This window comes from Miniopterus schreibersii (assembly GCF_964146895.1).
Source record: "Miniopterus schreibersii genome assembly, chromosome: 18".
NCBI classification, from domain to species: domain Eukaryota; kingdom Metazoa; phylum Chordata; class Mammalia; order Chiroptera; family Miniopteridae; genus Miniopterus; species Miniopterus schreibersii.
This window is the reverse complement of record NC_138121.1, coordinates 18,627,321-18,642,723: the sequence shown is the minus strand read 5'-3', so window position 1 is coordinate 18,642,723 and position 15,403 is coordinate 18,627,321. Positions and strand designations below refer to the sequence as shown.

The 15,403-nt window shown below is 51.7% G+C and overlaps 1 protein-coding gene across 3 annotated transcripts in view; it reads right to left on the bottom strand.

Annotated features, from left to right (window-relative positions):
* ST3GAL2 (ST3 beta-galactoside alpha-2,3-sialyltransferase 2) overlaps nucleotides 1-15,202 on the bottom strand; it is a 42,591-nt gene extending 27,389 nt beyond the window's left edge. For 2 of the 3 annotated variants that reach the window (XM_081117841.1, XM_081117842.1), the window contains exon 1: nucleotides 15,002-15,202. The gene's annotated coding sequence lies outside the window, so the exon portion shown is untranslated. The remainder of the gene's footprint in view (nucleotides 1-15,001) is intronic. The other variant, XM_081117843.1, reaches the window with a different exon arrangement.
* Nucleotides 15,203-15,403: the final 201 nt, after the last annotated feature.

Here is a 15,403-nt window from a genome sequence, read left to right as displayed (position 1 = left end):
CAAAAAACCCTCTAGCATCTATTTTCACATCCTCTGTGGGAAGAGGGGATAGGGTGAGAACGCCGTGGGAGAGGTCATAACCCAACCTCCAATACTGTGAAGCTGCAAGAAAGGGGCCCAGGAAGCAGGGGGACTGATGGCTGCAGCACTGGGGTCTGTGCAGTCATTGCATACACACGACCCAACAGGATTCTAAGGCTTTCAGCAAACCAGACAGCAGACCCCAGTTCTTCCTAGGTGGCACAGACTAGGATGGGCTTAGCCCAAAGCTCTGATACATAGGACAAACTACAGCCCTGTGAATGCTGACGGAGCTACTGGGACCTGAGGGTCCAGAGGTACCCTTTCCCTTGGAGCGCAGCAGCCCTGGTTCTGGGATCCTTCACTCTCCCAACCCAGGGGCTGGAAGTCAGGAGCAGCGCAGCTCACCCAGCTAGGGCCCGTGTCTCACTTGAAGGTACAGGTGAGAACAAGGCTATCTGTCATCAGCCCCAGTCATGCACCACACATCTTCCACTGGGCTGGTAAAACCTCTGGCTGTAACTTTTCAGTCCTCATGGCCCAGCCAAGCCACTCAGGTGGAACGTCTGCCAGAGCCTCTGGGACCAGGCAGTACCATGAAAGTGACAGCCTGGCTGCAGGCATGGAGGCCTCCTTTGCACAGGGCAAAGCTCTCTACAGGGCTCCAACCTTAGCAGGGTGGGGACAGCAGGCTGTAACTGACGACAACCTCCCTTTTTCTATTCCCCCCATTTCCTTGTGAGGGGGTGGCTCTTTTGATTTTTGTGTGTGCCTTCATCGGAACATTTGGTATGAAATGGGAGCGTCGTGGGCACTGGCAGGCAGCAATTTGGAGTGCGGGGACCTGTCTGGCTCCTGGGCACCACACACACACTAGATAGGACGCAGAGGCGGGCTGCAGGCTGGAAACTCAGTTTTGTGGTCAGGTACTTATCTACTTCCTCCATCAAGACTAGGTGACTTCAAAGTGTTCTTTTTGTTTTTCAAAAAAACACAGAACGACCTTTCCCCCAAACCATCCCCAAACTTCCATTAACCAGGCCAACTTATTAGCTTCTATTCTTGTGGCCAGTGGGATGAAGGAACCAGGTGAGGAGACGTGTATAGCTCCTGCTAAGATCAAATGTTGTAGAACCACCAGCCCTTCTATGGCATCTTGTGAGCTAAGCTGGGGCCTGAGCACTGGGTCCTAGTACAAGGATTACTTAGAATAAGATGGCAGTCCTATAAGGTACAGTCATGTAGGTGCCAATCCCCTATGTGGCCTAGATAAATGGCCATACGCCCCACAACCAATGAATCCTGAGTAAAGAGGAGGGTGGGACAGGCAGTTGACCAAGAGGTGGACCAGCTGTCTAGAGAGGATTCATGGTGGTATGTGTCCCAGGGGCTGCCTTAGACAGGAGACAGGAGGCCAGAGACTCTACATGCAGAGGTATGCTGGCCCTAAAGGTAGATATCTCTAACAGGTAGAGTACCCTGGAAACAAACCAGTAACCTGTATTTCATGAGTCAGACTGTTTTTATTCTTCATACACTCTATCTTTAGCTTTCTTTTGTTCCTCTTTTATATTTAGTCATGTCTTTTGGAAAGGTCAGCCTGTGGCAGCTATGCTGATGGAGCCCAAAGATGTCTGCAACCATGCTTGGACCAGGAAATTAAAAGGAAGTAATGTCCCCTCTCTCCTCCAGCAGTGAAGTAAAAAGACAGAGGAGCCCAGAGTCAGCCCTTGGCTTGGTAGCTGTATACTTTGGACGTCACCTTTCCAACAGAGGCCTTGGAAGTTCCAGTTAGAGGCCCTGAGTGCATGCCCAGGCTGGTGCTGGGTAACTTCCAGCTCCAACCCCTGCCCTGTGCCCCCACTTTTCCTCGTGTCACTAACATTCATCTACAGGAGGCAGAAAGCAGGTGGCTGGTGAACTGGAGAGCACAGCTGCCAGGCTGGGTCATGCCCGACACACACCTGCTTTTATTTCTCCCTTGCTCTGGCTGAGCAATCTTCCTCTTCATTGAGGAGCTGATCATATGTCAGGACTGATTCTGGCAGGGCCCCTGGGAGGAGCAAACATCCCCAAGGTTGCTGGGTAATCTGCTTTACTACCTCTGGAAAGTAGCAATTCCAGCTGCTATGAGTAGGCACAAAGGGAGCCTTCCCCTTGTACTGTCTCTGACTCTCACCCCCAGGGAGAGGAGAGCGGGAGAGAGTGTGGTGCGTGTGTGTGTGTGGGGGGGGACCCTTCCCAGTCCTTTCCTCCAGGAGTGATTCATCTTCCTGGAGCTGGCCTAAGTTATATGCTCCCTGCTAAGATGATATCGACATGATGACATCATTATTGTTGTCAACTTTGGGGGAACAGGGAAGAGAGAAATACACAGACCAGGGCCCATTATGACAGTCCCCAGGGAGTGGTCTCTGTGGTCCCGCTTTATTACATATCTTGGGGTTACACTGGGATGGCCAATATGATGGTGCTTGTTTAGGAATGGGGCTGTGTAGGTGTGACCAGGGGCTGTGAAGAGGTGGGGACAGAGCCTGCTTTCAAGCTCCTGGTCTTCCCTGGTGAGACTGAGGCACCCCCACCCCAATATGTGCCTATGAGTTAACAGATTACAGTGAACTCTGAACTAAACCGAGAGGACCTCAATTCCAGGACTGGTTCTGCTGTTCAACAGTCGTGTCTTTGAGCAAATCATACCTCTCTGGGCCTCAGGGCCTCCATCTGCAAAAATGAGCATGATAATGTCTCTCCTACTTATTTCACAGTCCCTGCCAAGATGAAATAAGTGATGGCTCTAAGCTGCAAAACACTATGTACCTGAGGTCCCACCAAACTGCAGCCTCACAGAGAGGAAGGAGGCAGGAACAAGAACAGACACTGTAGCTAAGCCTAAGGGAACAGGGAGGTCTGGCCCAGGCTGAGCAATCACTTAGAACACAGCTCCAGACAAAACAGGCAGAGCAGGGGACCTCTGGGAGCCGAGCAGGAGGGGCACAGAGCACACTGATCAGTCTGGGCACAGAGCACACTGACAGTTCAGGAGAGAAGAACTGGCTGTCAGCAAATATCTGAAGGGCAGGAAGAAAGATACCTGAGGAGCCCGGCCGGGCGTGGCTCAGCGGTTGAGCATCGACCTAGGATCCAGGCGATCAGGGTTCGATTCCCGGTCAGGGCACATGCCTGGGTTTGGGCTCGTTCAATGACTCTCTCATCATTGATGTTTCTATCTCTCTCTCTCCCTCTCCTTTCCTCCCTCTGAAATCAATAAAGATATATTTAAAAAAAAAAAAAAAAGAAAGATACCTGAGGAGATAGTGAGAATGAAAGAGGAGAATTCCCAAACTTGGAAGAGCCCTACCTTACTCCCTGGGCACTGAGGCATTGGTGAGAACTGCCTGCAAGCTTCCAGGACCTCCAGCATCTTGTTTCTATGTAACTCAGATTCTCAAGTAGCCCGAAGCCCCTCACAGGGACAGCCTTCCCTTTCTGGCCCAGAAGTCCAGGGAAGTGGCCCACCCAAGGCAAGAAGCATGTGTCAGATTGAACTTGAAGTCTCCTCTTGCTAAGTTGGAGGTTCGAAGCCGAGAGCTCTTTCTACAACACCCCATTCCTGGCTCTGCCAAGTTGGGTCAAATATCTGGACTAAGACCAAAATCGTGCTATTTGTCTATCTGTACCTGAAATTGGGCATCTCTTCCAAGGGAGAAGACAGAGGGGCAAAACTCTCCCTAACAGGAAACACTCCAACATAATCCAGAAAGTACAGCGGCCCGGAGCTACATTCTTATCTGGGCCCCAGCAGGAACAATACAGAGGAGAGGGGAAGCATTCAAGAAGCCTCGATGACAGGGGAGATGGACAGGTGACGGAGGCACCACCAGGCAGAAACCAGCCAGAGTAGGGCCAATGCCTTCTCTGTTTATTGGGACAGGTTAAGCCACAGAATGTTCTCCCTCATCTCACCTGACAAATGGCTACTTTTGCCACTTACTTGCCACAAGGAAGTGACCATTTGTCGTAACCTTCCTATGTCAGCTTTTTGTCCTGAAGTCGAGGGGATGAATGACTTCTTGTGGATGACAGTTGGGGTACCTAAGGGGCTCCTCTCTAAAAAATGTCACTTCATTCTGGAAAGAGCCCCCAGTCTGCAAGTCAGATGACCTGGGTTCTGCTCTTAGTTCTATTTACTGGTTTGGGATATCAGGCAGATTTCTCAACTGCCACTTCCTGATCCGTAAATGAAGTGAATCAATGATTCTGAGTTCCATTCTACATTCTAGCATTTAGTTTTTAACAAGGTAAGTTAATAAATGGCAACAAATCCTTATTAGTTTGTCTACAGTGGTGTTTCTGACAGAGAAGCCAGGTCGGGAGTTACTGAAAGGTCTCCAAGGGCCCAAGTGCACATCTCGCATGGCCTGCTGCCTCAGTACATGTCTTTAGATTGGATGACACCCCATTTCCCTTTTGGGAACCATCTCTGCGCCATGAAACCCAGGCCTGGACAACCAGAGCACCAAATGCACCCAAGGTTAGACATGGGCCCTAATTCCAAGTGAACCCAGGACTCCTGAGGGAATCCTGGCCAGGAATGCTGACAGGATGGAGACTTGCACTGATGGCAGGCACCTTCTACCACGTGGGAACTGAACGGTGTCACCACAGAGAAGGGCAGGGTGATATGAATATTGTTGAGCCCCTTATCTTCCCTACATGTGGCCAGCAAAACCCTCAGGTACGAGTCAACAGGTTCCCTTTTATCAAAGGGCACTCTGAGTTAGATTTTTAAAATATATATATATCTTTATTGATTTCAGAGAAAGGAAAGGAGATGGAAAGATATAGAAACATTAATGATGAGAGTCATTGATTGGCTACAGCCTGCAACCTGGGCATGTACCCTGACCGGGAATCGAACCCCGATCGCTTGGATCCTAGGTCAATGCTCAGCCACTGAGCTACGCCCGGCCGAGCTGAGTTAGATTTTTGACCTTTGTAATTGAAGAAGTCCAACTGATACAACCTTGCAGACATTATAACCATTTTACATTTAAAACAATTTTTGAAAGCCACTTAAATAAGTATCGCTTGCTATCTTATGCAGAAGGGCTTGTCCGTAAAAACCCCATCCTTGATAGGTCAACCCAGCTCAGAGGCCCACGAGGCCACAGGATCAGAAGTGGTTCTGGGATTCCCGGCAGTGGCTGAGTTCTGGCCAGGACCCAAGTTATTTCTCCAGCCAGGGACACTGCGCAGATTTGCAGATGGTAAGGGAGGCTGCCACGTGCACAGCCTTCCTGGGTAGCCTGGGGTCAGCACTGCCCGCCATCAGAGTCCCCCAACCACAGGGAAGACACTGCAGGGGAGGGTGCCATGCCTTTTGTTGCCTGGCCGGGCCCTGAACCAGCTGAAGCGGTCAGGGAAGGAAAGATGACCCTGGACATGGAATGAAATGGAAAGTCAGGATCTTAGGTTCTATTCCATCTGGCAATGGATTTCGGGGGGAACCCTTTTCCAAACCTGTTTCTCAACCTGTTAAGAATAGTGCCTGGCTTTTCAAATGATGCCCAACACTCCCCTGACCTCCAGACTCATCTATCCCACACATTTCTGGATGCCCTCTCTCCAGGAGACGTACCTTAGAGGTACCCCAAAATACTTTAAACTCAACCTGCTCCAAACCAGACTCATGCATGCTCTAAGCCCACCTAAACCTGGTCCTCTTTCTGTAGTCCCAGTTTCTGGGAAAGGGAGATCACCTATCTAAACCTGAAACGCGGGAGTCATCTGTGCCCCCTCCTTCCTTCAGTATCCCTCAGGCAACCTATTACAAAGTCCATGTGATTGTTACCACCTAAATCGCTCACCTTTCTACTTCTCTCTGCGTATCACATTATCCAAGGAACTGTCACGCTTCACCTACAGTAGCCCCAGATCTACTAAAGAGACCCTTCCAATTCATTTCTCCACAAGGAGGCCAAAGTGACTAGCACAAATCCCATCAGATCCCCATCCCCACTCCTTCCAGCAAAACAGCTGGATCTCCCAATCCTCTGGAGCTAAGGTGGAACTCCCCAAAAGCCCCGTGGGCCTAGGTCTGGCTGGCTGAGCAGCAGGGTGACATCTGAAACCAAAATGGTCTCTGCACAGAGCCCTGGCTCCACCCTCAGTGGTTTCCCACCCTGAGGTCAGGCTCAGAATTGGCTCAGTTTTGCCAGGACTGACCTTCCCCCACTGCAGACCTCATCTGACCACAGATAGGAAGGGAGCTGGCGGACAGGCAGGGGAAACCCAGCTGGGCTGAAGCCAGGGCCTGTGCATTTCAGGAAGGAGAGGAGATAGAGCAAGAGCAGCACCACAATAGACTGTCAGTGTCTGTGGGGTCCACTGAGAGGCAGCTGTCAGGTGGATAAAACTCAAGGAGCCTATCTTGTCCCTCTTATCAGGCTGACCCTTGGCAGCCTGCAGCCTGTGGAGAATAAACAGGCATTAACAACCCCTCCCACACTTCCTGCGAACACAATCCTGTGTGACCAGCCCAGCCTCGCCCAGCCCAGCCCAGGACAAAAGCCCGGCCTTCCTCCCAGCCCAGTGGGTCTTAGGGCCCATCTCTGGGCCAGACCACCCTATCTTGCCCCTCCTTCTTGGGCAATGACCCAAGAAACCTTAGGCTCTGCCCAATCTAGTCTCCTCAAGGTCCCCAGTCCACGACCTCTGCCCTTTCAGTTCAGGCCTTTGCATTCTGGTTTGTGCATGAAACCTTATCCCTCTCCTTCCAGGTTGTGTTCTCAACTCTTAGCCGACCTGCCATGTGTCTGTGCTGATGACCTGGGCCCTCACAGGATCAGCCTTGGCTTTGGGGAAAAAACCCCAAAAACCTGGCTAGAGCAAATCCCAGGGCATGAGGGGGTGGGGGCACTGGGAGCATAAAGAAATGGGAACCCTATAAACAGTCACCTCAGGGCCTAACCGGTGGCCACTGTAGGAAGGGAGGAATGTGATGAGAGACCAGATACTGGTTTTCCTGCCTGAACCCAGGACAGAGCCACAGCAAGGGCTGAGAGTATGAGGACAACGGGAGGCCAGAGGCCAGTTTCCTCGGCTGCAGGAGCCCAAGTTCTCCAGAGAGACAGCAGAGCAGGCTGGCTGCTGTTCAGTGCCTCCAAGCAGGTTATGAGAAAAATCAAACTGATTCTCACACATGTCTGGCCATCCTGTGGAATCCTGTGCCCCCAGCACTACCTCCTCTCTCAGATTATGGTGCTGGGTCTACCAGCCGGTTTGAGAGCAAATCCCTGAGCAGGTCTTCAAATTCTGTGTTCACAGATGAGGACTCTGAGGCCCAAAGAAGGGCAGTGACTTGCTTGGGTCACACAGCACCAACCCCCTGTGGGTAGCTAAGGCAAGGAGAACTCCGTATGCATCCAAGCAGACTGGGCTCTGGACTATGAAATCCATTGATGGGGACACCTGGCCAAACAAGCTGTTTTTCCTTTGAAAAGAGCCAAACAACCCTACCCTGAGGTTCTTGGGCTCTTGGCCAACCCAGGCCTCACCTGGGCCTCACTGACTGCCAACAGAGGATCTGCCGGCTTCTCTCTGTTTTGTATACGATGAATGACAGGGGAGGCCCACAGATCTGGTCCAGGGTAGGCAGGAATCACTAGGATGGGCAGCCTGAGTGAAAGAAGACACCCTCTAAAATACATCACCCAGGTTTGAAGGGAGGTGAGGTATCATCTGTGTTAAGTACAGGAAATGCCACTTGAGAAATCAGAACTCACATTCATCCTAGAAGTTTGCCTACTGCTGCTTTAGGGTCAAGTGTGATTTGTTTTTCTGGCACTGAGGAAATTCCTTCATCAAACAGTTGCCACTCTGGCCTTAAGCTAAACTTCCTTGATATAAACCGTTCACCCTGCTCTCCATTTCACAGCACCTTCCCATCTAAGAAAGTGCCAGTGTTGGCTCTCCAACACTGAAAGAGCTGGAATGGGGTCCTCACTCTTCTCCTCACCCCCTTCAGGCTTTCCTGTCTGCCTTACCTGGGGTACCTGGGGTCTCCACCTGAGCTATGCTGGAGGCCCCAGGAACCAGCCAGAAGCTTGGCAGGCGCTGGTCCAGAGAAATACCAAGCCCTCTGGGACAGGATGGAACAGAGACAAGACAAACCCTGGAAACTCCCTCGTGGCCTGGCATCCCCAGATTCACACACTCCCCCAGAGAACCCCAGAAAGACAGGAACAGGAGGAGCTCAGAGGCCCTCTCCCCTCCGAAGGACTCAGCAAAAGCCTTCAGAGACTCTCATATCCTCCTGGCTCTGGTTCCAGTTTGCCATCAGTATGATATGATTGGTATTTTGTCTGTAACTAAACTTGAGTGGCAATGGGTGTTGTGGGGAACTCTTACTTACAGTGAGGGGAGATCCAAATTTCTACTAATGTTCCTGCAAAGGAGGAAGGGGGAAGTGGGAGTGGAGGAGGAGAGGAAAGCCGTGGGAGTGACAGGAGCGGCGGGGGGCATCCCCACTCCATGCCCCAATTCCCTCACCTGTGCCTCTTCCAGTAATCACCTCTCAGCTTTCCCTCTTCACTACCCCTCCAAATTCCCTGTAGCCACACAAATAAATAACTTGTTGATTTTTCCTCACCAAAGCCATTCCCTCAAGACCAATTAGCTATTTGCATTTGTTGCTGATTTTCCTCCTCAAAGGCTGCAGATCTGCTCAGGCGGGGAGGCTGCTGCCTGCCCGTGGTGCTCGGACTTTACAGCTGAAGGACTCCATAGAGAGAGGGTAGAGCAGGGTGACGACTGCTCTCTGGGGCCCGTGGGTCATGCCCTGACACTGCAGGGTCCCCTGCCTTCTCTTGAGCCCTGATGCGGGGCCCTTTAGAAAACAGGAGGAGCCTCATGCCCTAACCATACAGAGGTGCAGATGATTTCTACGTCCCTCTGGCGTGTTTCCCGCCCTAACCCGAGAGAGGAAGAGAACAGAAAAGGGGGAAGGGTGCTAATGAGCAAAGATCACAATCCAAGAGGAGAAGCACAGAGGAGGACCGCATGGAGAGAAATCCCCCTCAAGGCAGGAGGCTCACATGCCGCTGGCTCCCCTCCCACCTCAGCAGCCAGCCTGGTGAGGTTGTTACCCTTTCTGGGATTACTCATCTGCAAAGAGTAATCCCCCTGAACAGGAAGACAGGGGGAGGGGGGGCGCTGAGGATGTTTTCCAACATCCCATACCAGAACTATCTGTTTTGTTTTAATATTGCTCTTATACAAAGAAAAATTTAGCATTGATATCAAAATAAAGTTAGATGTTTCTCTACATTTCCCTCATCCCTAGTTCACTTTATTGTATATGGCAGTGTGCACGACATTCGTAGATGGCAAAATATCACATATATTTGAATGCCAACAGCTGGAATTGAAGGGAACAGTCCTCTTCACCCCAGGAAGATGACCTTCCCTCTGAGAATTTGCAGGGATAAATTACCCTTCAGAATATCTCCCCCCTGCTCCCACCCCAGAGAGGACCCTGTGCCCTTGCTCCCACTCCTGTAAGAGGAAACTTCCCCAATTCTCAGCTGGAAAGCTGGGGTGGCCCAAAGGCCAGCCTATGCCCTGGAGCTTTAGGATAGATCTGTAATGACAACATGAAAGCTCAATTGACAATATGTTGTAATTACAATAATGAGTTACAAATAAGCACCAAGAAGTATTCTAGAATGGCTGGTTAGGGACACACACACAGGAGTCTCTGATGAGCATGGCATAATTGAAGGAAAAGCCTGTTTTCCCCAGATAGCGAGCAAAGTTCAGACCCTCTCTTTGGAAAATGTCACATGGAGATAGATGTTTGCTCTGATAGTTACCAAGGACTTACTGTCAACAAGCCTTCTGAGCAGAAAGGGAGGAAAACCTGAAAACCTAGGTCCCCAGAGAGTTGGGCCCAGCCCTTTAGTTGGCAAGGGCTTGGGTACGCAGCACATGGGGTGAAGGAAGTTGGGACATAGGAACTGAGAGCAGCGAAGGGGGAGCCCAGCCCAGGCTAAAGTGTGAGAAGGGATGCAGGTGTGCTGAACCTGGCTCACAAAGCGTGAGCCATTTTCAGGAAGTACAGGGTCCCTGGGGCTTTGGGGATGCCACCTCCTCAGGGCTGAGGCCTCAAACATCAGGCAGCTTGGAGTCAGGAGGGATGAGCTCATCAGGATTCCTGGTGTGCTGACCATCCTGCACACAGCTCCTCCAAAGCACAGACATACCATAGTCTCCTGCAAACTCTTCCTCCCCCTTACTGCTCCATTTCAACAAAAGGAACCAACCTCATCACCCAGGCACTGAAATGTCAAACCCCCACCAATCAAGTATCTGTTCCCGAAGATGATACCAACTTTCGCAATCTCTCTAGAATCAGTTCCTTCTTTTCCATTTCTATTGCCAAGTTCTAGCTTTCATCAGGTCTCACCTGGACCCTACCTAGTTTTCCGATTCCTCCTTCTCTTCTTTTTATTTGTCTCCTTCTGACCCAGCCATACCCTGCTGCCAGTCTGCCCTCTGCCTACTCAGAAAGTTGTCGGAACTAAGTACTCCGTTTCCCACCTGCCAATTCAAGACCTCATCCAGCACCTTTCTGGACTGATCTTTTGCAGTGTCCATGTCCTCTTCTTCTGGGAACTTTAGTTTTCAGATATAGTCTAGGGGAACTGCCCACTATGCCACCAGCCCTTCCCTGACCAAGATAGAGAGAGCATGGCCCAGGCTGGGCCAACCAGGCATTTCCTCCCTTGGATGTGAATCCCAAGTTGTGGTGACAAAATTACTCAGCACAGATGGAGCATATTTATCCTGGAGACAGTGCTACCATAAAGAGGCTGAGTTGGTTCCTGTGTAGCCACCTTAAAACCCTGAAGGGGACCTGGGTCCTGAGTCATCTCATTGATTCTGGGAGTTCCCATAACCTTTCAAGAAGTCCTCTTCTGCTGAAGTCGGCCAAGTTGTTGCTTGTAACCAAACAGGATCTTCTCATTGCTTTCTGAAATACATCTCCTGTGCTCCAACCAAAAGGAAAACTCCCTAAAAGTGCTGTGATGGCCACTCTGTGCACCTGTTGGCACGCACACCTCTCTAGCCCACAGGTACTACTGGAACTCCATCTGCCCCTTCAGGGCCCAACCTAGAGGCCTCTTCTGAACACTCCATGGAGATGACTTCTACCTCCTTCAAGCCACTGGCTGCCCCTTATGCCTTCCCCTATAGACACTGGTGTACTTGTCTTATCCCATTCCCAGAGGACAGTGACTTGGTCATTGTCTCCTCCACATCACCCAGCATAGTTCCAAGCTCAGTAAAATTCACAGACTCTGGGGGCAGACAACCCAAAGGACAATGACAGGTTTTCTGGGCAAGGCAGACAGTGAGTGACAAAGGTGTGGGGTGTGCCATCAGAATGACCTGAGTTTGTATTTCAGGTCCCCCCGTGAGTTTGGGCAAGTTTCCAAAGTTCTCTAAGTGTCACTTCTTCATCTATGAAATAGTGACAATAATGCCATCCTCACAACATTGCTATGAGGATTTGATGAGCTACCATGTGAGAACATCTAGCTAGTAGTGGTGCCTGGCTAGTAGTAAGCGCTCAACGAACTGCAGCCATTATTCCAGCTATTATAGCTACTGGTTTAACACATGCTCTGTCAGAAGGCTGGACTCAGGAGTCCTGGGGCCTGCTGTGTGGCACACAGTACATCGCTCCGCTCCTCAGTAAGCCCCCTGGGTCTATATCTGTCTTATAAACCTACCTAAAAAAAAATCAGGTAGAAAATGCCTTGCAAAGTAAAAGCACAATGTAAGGAATTTCTTCCACTTTTCTAAATTTCAGAGATTCCCAGGCACCCTATCCAGTGTGCAGCCATGGCAGGACTTTATCTTGCAAGTGCCCAACTATTTGGTCTGAGAGACAGGGGCGGGGCAGATGAGGACCTGGTTCAGTGTCTGCTTCCTCATGTTCACGCAGCCATCCCTTTTCCAAAGCCCTGATTCTTTTTCTTCTTTTTTAAAAAAATATTTTTACTGATTTTTAGAGAGAGGGGAAGGGAGAGAGAGAAACATCGATGTGAGAGAAACATCGATCAGCTGCACCTCTGTACACCCACTACCCAGGATGGACTCTGCAACCTGACACATGCCCTAACCGGGAATCAACCTAACCGGTAGGTAACCTTTTGGTGCATGGGATGACGTCCAACCAACTGAGCCACACTGGCCAGGGCCAAAGCCCTGATTCTTAAATGTCCTGCTTTTGTGGGGCCTTTCTTCAAATAACCATGGGGCAGTGTCTGCTACATGGGTACACTGGGACTGGGAACTCAGGTACCACAAGTCACCCCTACTATTAACCTAGCCAACACCGGGCAGCATGAGAATGAAAGGAAAAAAGCCAATCCAATGCAGCTGCTGGAATTAGACTGGGTGGGGACACAAAGTGGAAGGGAGTCTCTCTTAAGACTTTACCTCTGCCTGGAATAATCTCTAAAGCAACTACTGATGGCCCCAAACCAGGGTTTCTCAAAGTGTTATCTCCAAGGAGCTGGACAGAAACACAAATTATAGGCCCCACCCAGACTGACTGAATCTGAAAACTCTGGGAGTGGGGCCCAGAAATCTGTGCCTTAAATAGCTCTCCAGGGGATTCTGATACCTGGTCAAGTATAAGGAATCCTGTCCAAAATCTTTAACTGTAAGACTCTCAAACATTTACTGGATACCTACCATGTGTAAAGACTAAGCCAGGTTATGTTATTTCAGAAATGAGGACACATATGAGGAACTTGCAGTCTAATAGAGGCCAAAATCAAGTACACAAATCCACAAGGCAGGGTATAGTGTAGAACAACGAAAAGGAATCAGTTTCCCACCCCTCTCCCTAGACCCCTACCCCTCAGTTCTTCTCTTGTCATGACTAGGAAAAGAAAACACCCCCAACAATGCTGCTCTTTTGGACTCTTCAATCACATGTAGCTTTCTTAAGAGTGATTCTTGCCCTGAGGTGTGTCTCAGGTCCAGATGGTTGGCATGTGGGGAAATACTCCCATGGGGCCACACCCCGTGATTCCTAGGGGCTTGGAAATTGGCCCTATCCGGGGTTTGGGCTCAGAAAGTTCATAAAGGGCTGTGAGCATGCCACGGCACATCACAGCAATGCATTCCCCGGCAGGGTTACTCCCACAGGCCCCTGGCAAGCCTGCATGCAAGTGTGCAGATGCAGACATAAACACACAGACAGTTGGCCCCCTGGCCTCCCTTTCTCCATTCTCAAGTTACAAGGTTCAAGGCGTCCTATTCTTAGCCAAGGGGGAGGGGGGGGGGGCATGTGTGCGCTGAAGCAGGGAACCATCTGGTTCAGATCAAGATTGCTCATTCAGGACCCCAACACATTCTCAGAGCCTCCTGATAGTTCATAGATTTTCCTCTCTCCCCCAACTTCCCACTGGGAAACTGAGCATTGGCCTAGAAAGGGACAACCCAAAGGCAAATCTGCCAAATAAAGATAAGAAAACAAAACATTGAATTATACAGGCAAGTCTGTGCCACCTCGCTGAGCCCTGGTTCCCTCTGTCCCTCAAATCCTGAACATGACAGCTAAACTTGAGATCGCCGCCTACACCTACAGACACTGTGTCTTTATCCACAAAGAGCTCAGGGCACCTGGCAGGCATCCATCCTTCTCTGAAACAGCCACCCCCTCTAAAGTTAGCAACTGAAGCAAGTTAAGGCTTAGGGGTGTGGTCTCCCAGGCTCTTCTTATGCTGCCAATGCCACCAACTCCACCAACATAGGAGGTTCCCTTCATTTCAGAGGGACTTTGGAGCTCACCAGGCATAATAAGAGGATGGGACAGGAACAACCAACCAGCTTCTAGACAACTGTCTCAAAGACAAGATGGGAGTGTGAATTACTGACTAGGAATGACTGTTTCCCTGAACCCCGCTTGAGCAGCCTTGGGTGAAAGAGGCTGCCAATTCCTTCCTGCCACCAGCACCTCTCTCCTCTTTCCCCTAACACTACCTTAGACTGTTCTACAGTGCCCTGTGCAGCTGTAAAGCAAGAGGTAAAATGGGAGATAGATGTGGTTGGCAAGAAAAGAGAAATTGAAAAGCTAACTTAAGCAAACAAGCAATGGGTTGGTGACTCTCTACAGGCAGAGAGGGCCAGAGGTGGGATGTGGGAAGGATGGGGGGGAGGGGGGAAAACAGAAGTGGTAGAAAGCTAAAGGGAAGACGAATGTGGGCTCAGCCCAGAGCCGCAGCAGGGGGCTGGGAAGTTTGGTCCAATCACAGAGGAATGACTGGAAGGAAGAAATGACTCTTCCATTGGGAGGGATGGGTTCAGGCGAGCCCCCACAGGACTGGGGCATGGCCTGGGCCAAGTTCCTGGCTTAGGCTGCCCCTCAGTTTCTCCAAAGTGGGAAGGAGGTCAAGCTGTTAGATCTTATCAGAGAGAACTGGGATATTGGAGGTGGCTAGGGGGCACTGCCAGGTAAGGGAAAGAGGGGAGAGGCTGATGGTACAGAGACAGCCTCCGAAAAGGGAAAGCCGGGCAGGGGTCTCCAGATAGTGCAGAGGCCAGGAGCGCGCGCAGGGTCGGGGGTAGGAACTAGGAGGTAGTCGACTGGAAATCGGGACTGGAGCGGAGCGCTTCCCAGGGCTGGGAGTGGGGACTGCCACCAAGGCGTGGAACACGCGCCTGCAGGGCTGGGAGCGGCTTGATGTGCAGAAGCAGGAGGCGCGGATGGGGACTGAGGCCAATGCAAGCGGCCCCGCGCCCACATGGGGGAGCCCAGCGCCCCGACCCGGGGGAAGTTGCTGGGGTGGACCGGGCCGGTCTGGGCCGCTGGGCCGAGCCAGCTGCCCGCGCTGAGAGGATTTGGAGCAGCGAGGGGCCCGGGGCGACCCGCATCCCGCCCGCCCTCATCCAACCCGCGCACCTCAGTCAGCGCCGGGCGCCGCGCGGGCCATGCTCGCCGCTCCTGCCACCGCTTCCACCCGCGCAGAGAGCCGCCGCCACCGCCAACGTCCGGACCCGTTAGCTCCGCAGCTCCCTGGTTCGCCCACAGCGGGCCAGTCCCGCCCTTGCCGGCCCTGCCCTACCCGAGCCAGCCGCCGCGCCAGCCGCCGCCCGGCCCCTCCCCCCACCCCAGCCCGGCTCGAGGGGAAGGGTGGGGGGAAGGGGGGCGGCTGCCCCCTCCCCATTCACATCCTCCGGTCTCTCTCCTCCCTCCTCCTCTGGCACGCGCGGGGGCATGCTGGGATGTGGAGTCCAGCTACCGCTCAGTCAATAGGGGTGCCAGGCATCCAGGACTACTACACCCCGAAGACAGCGCGCCTGC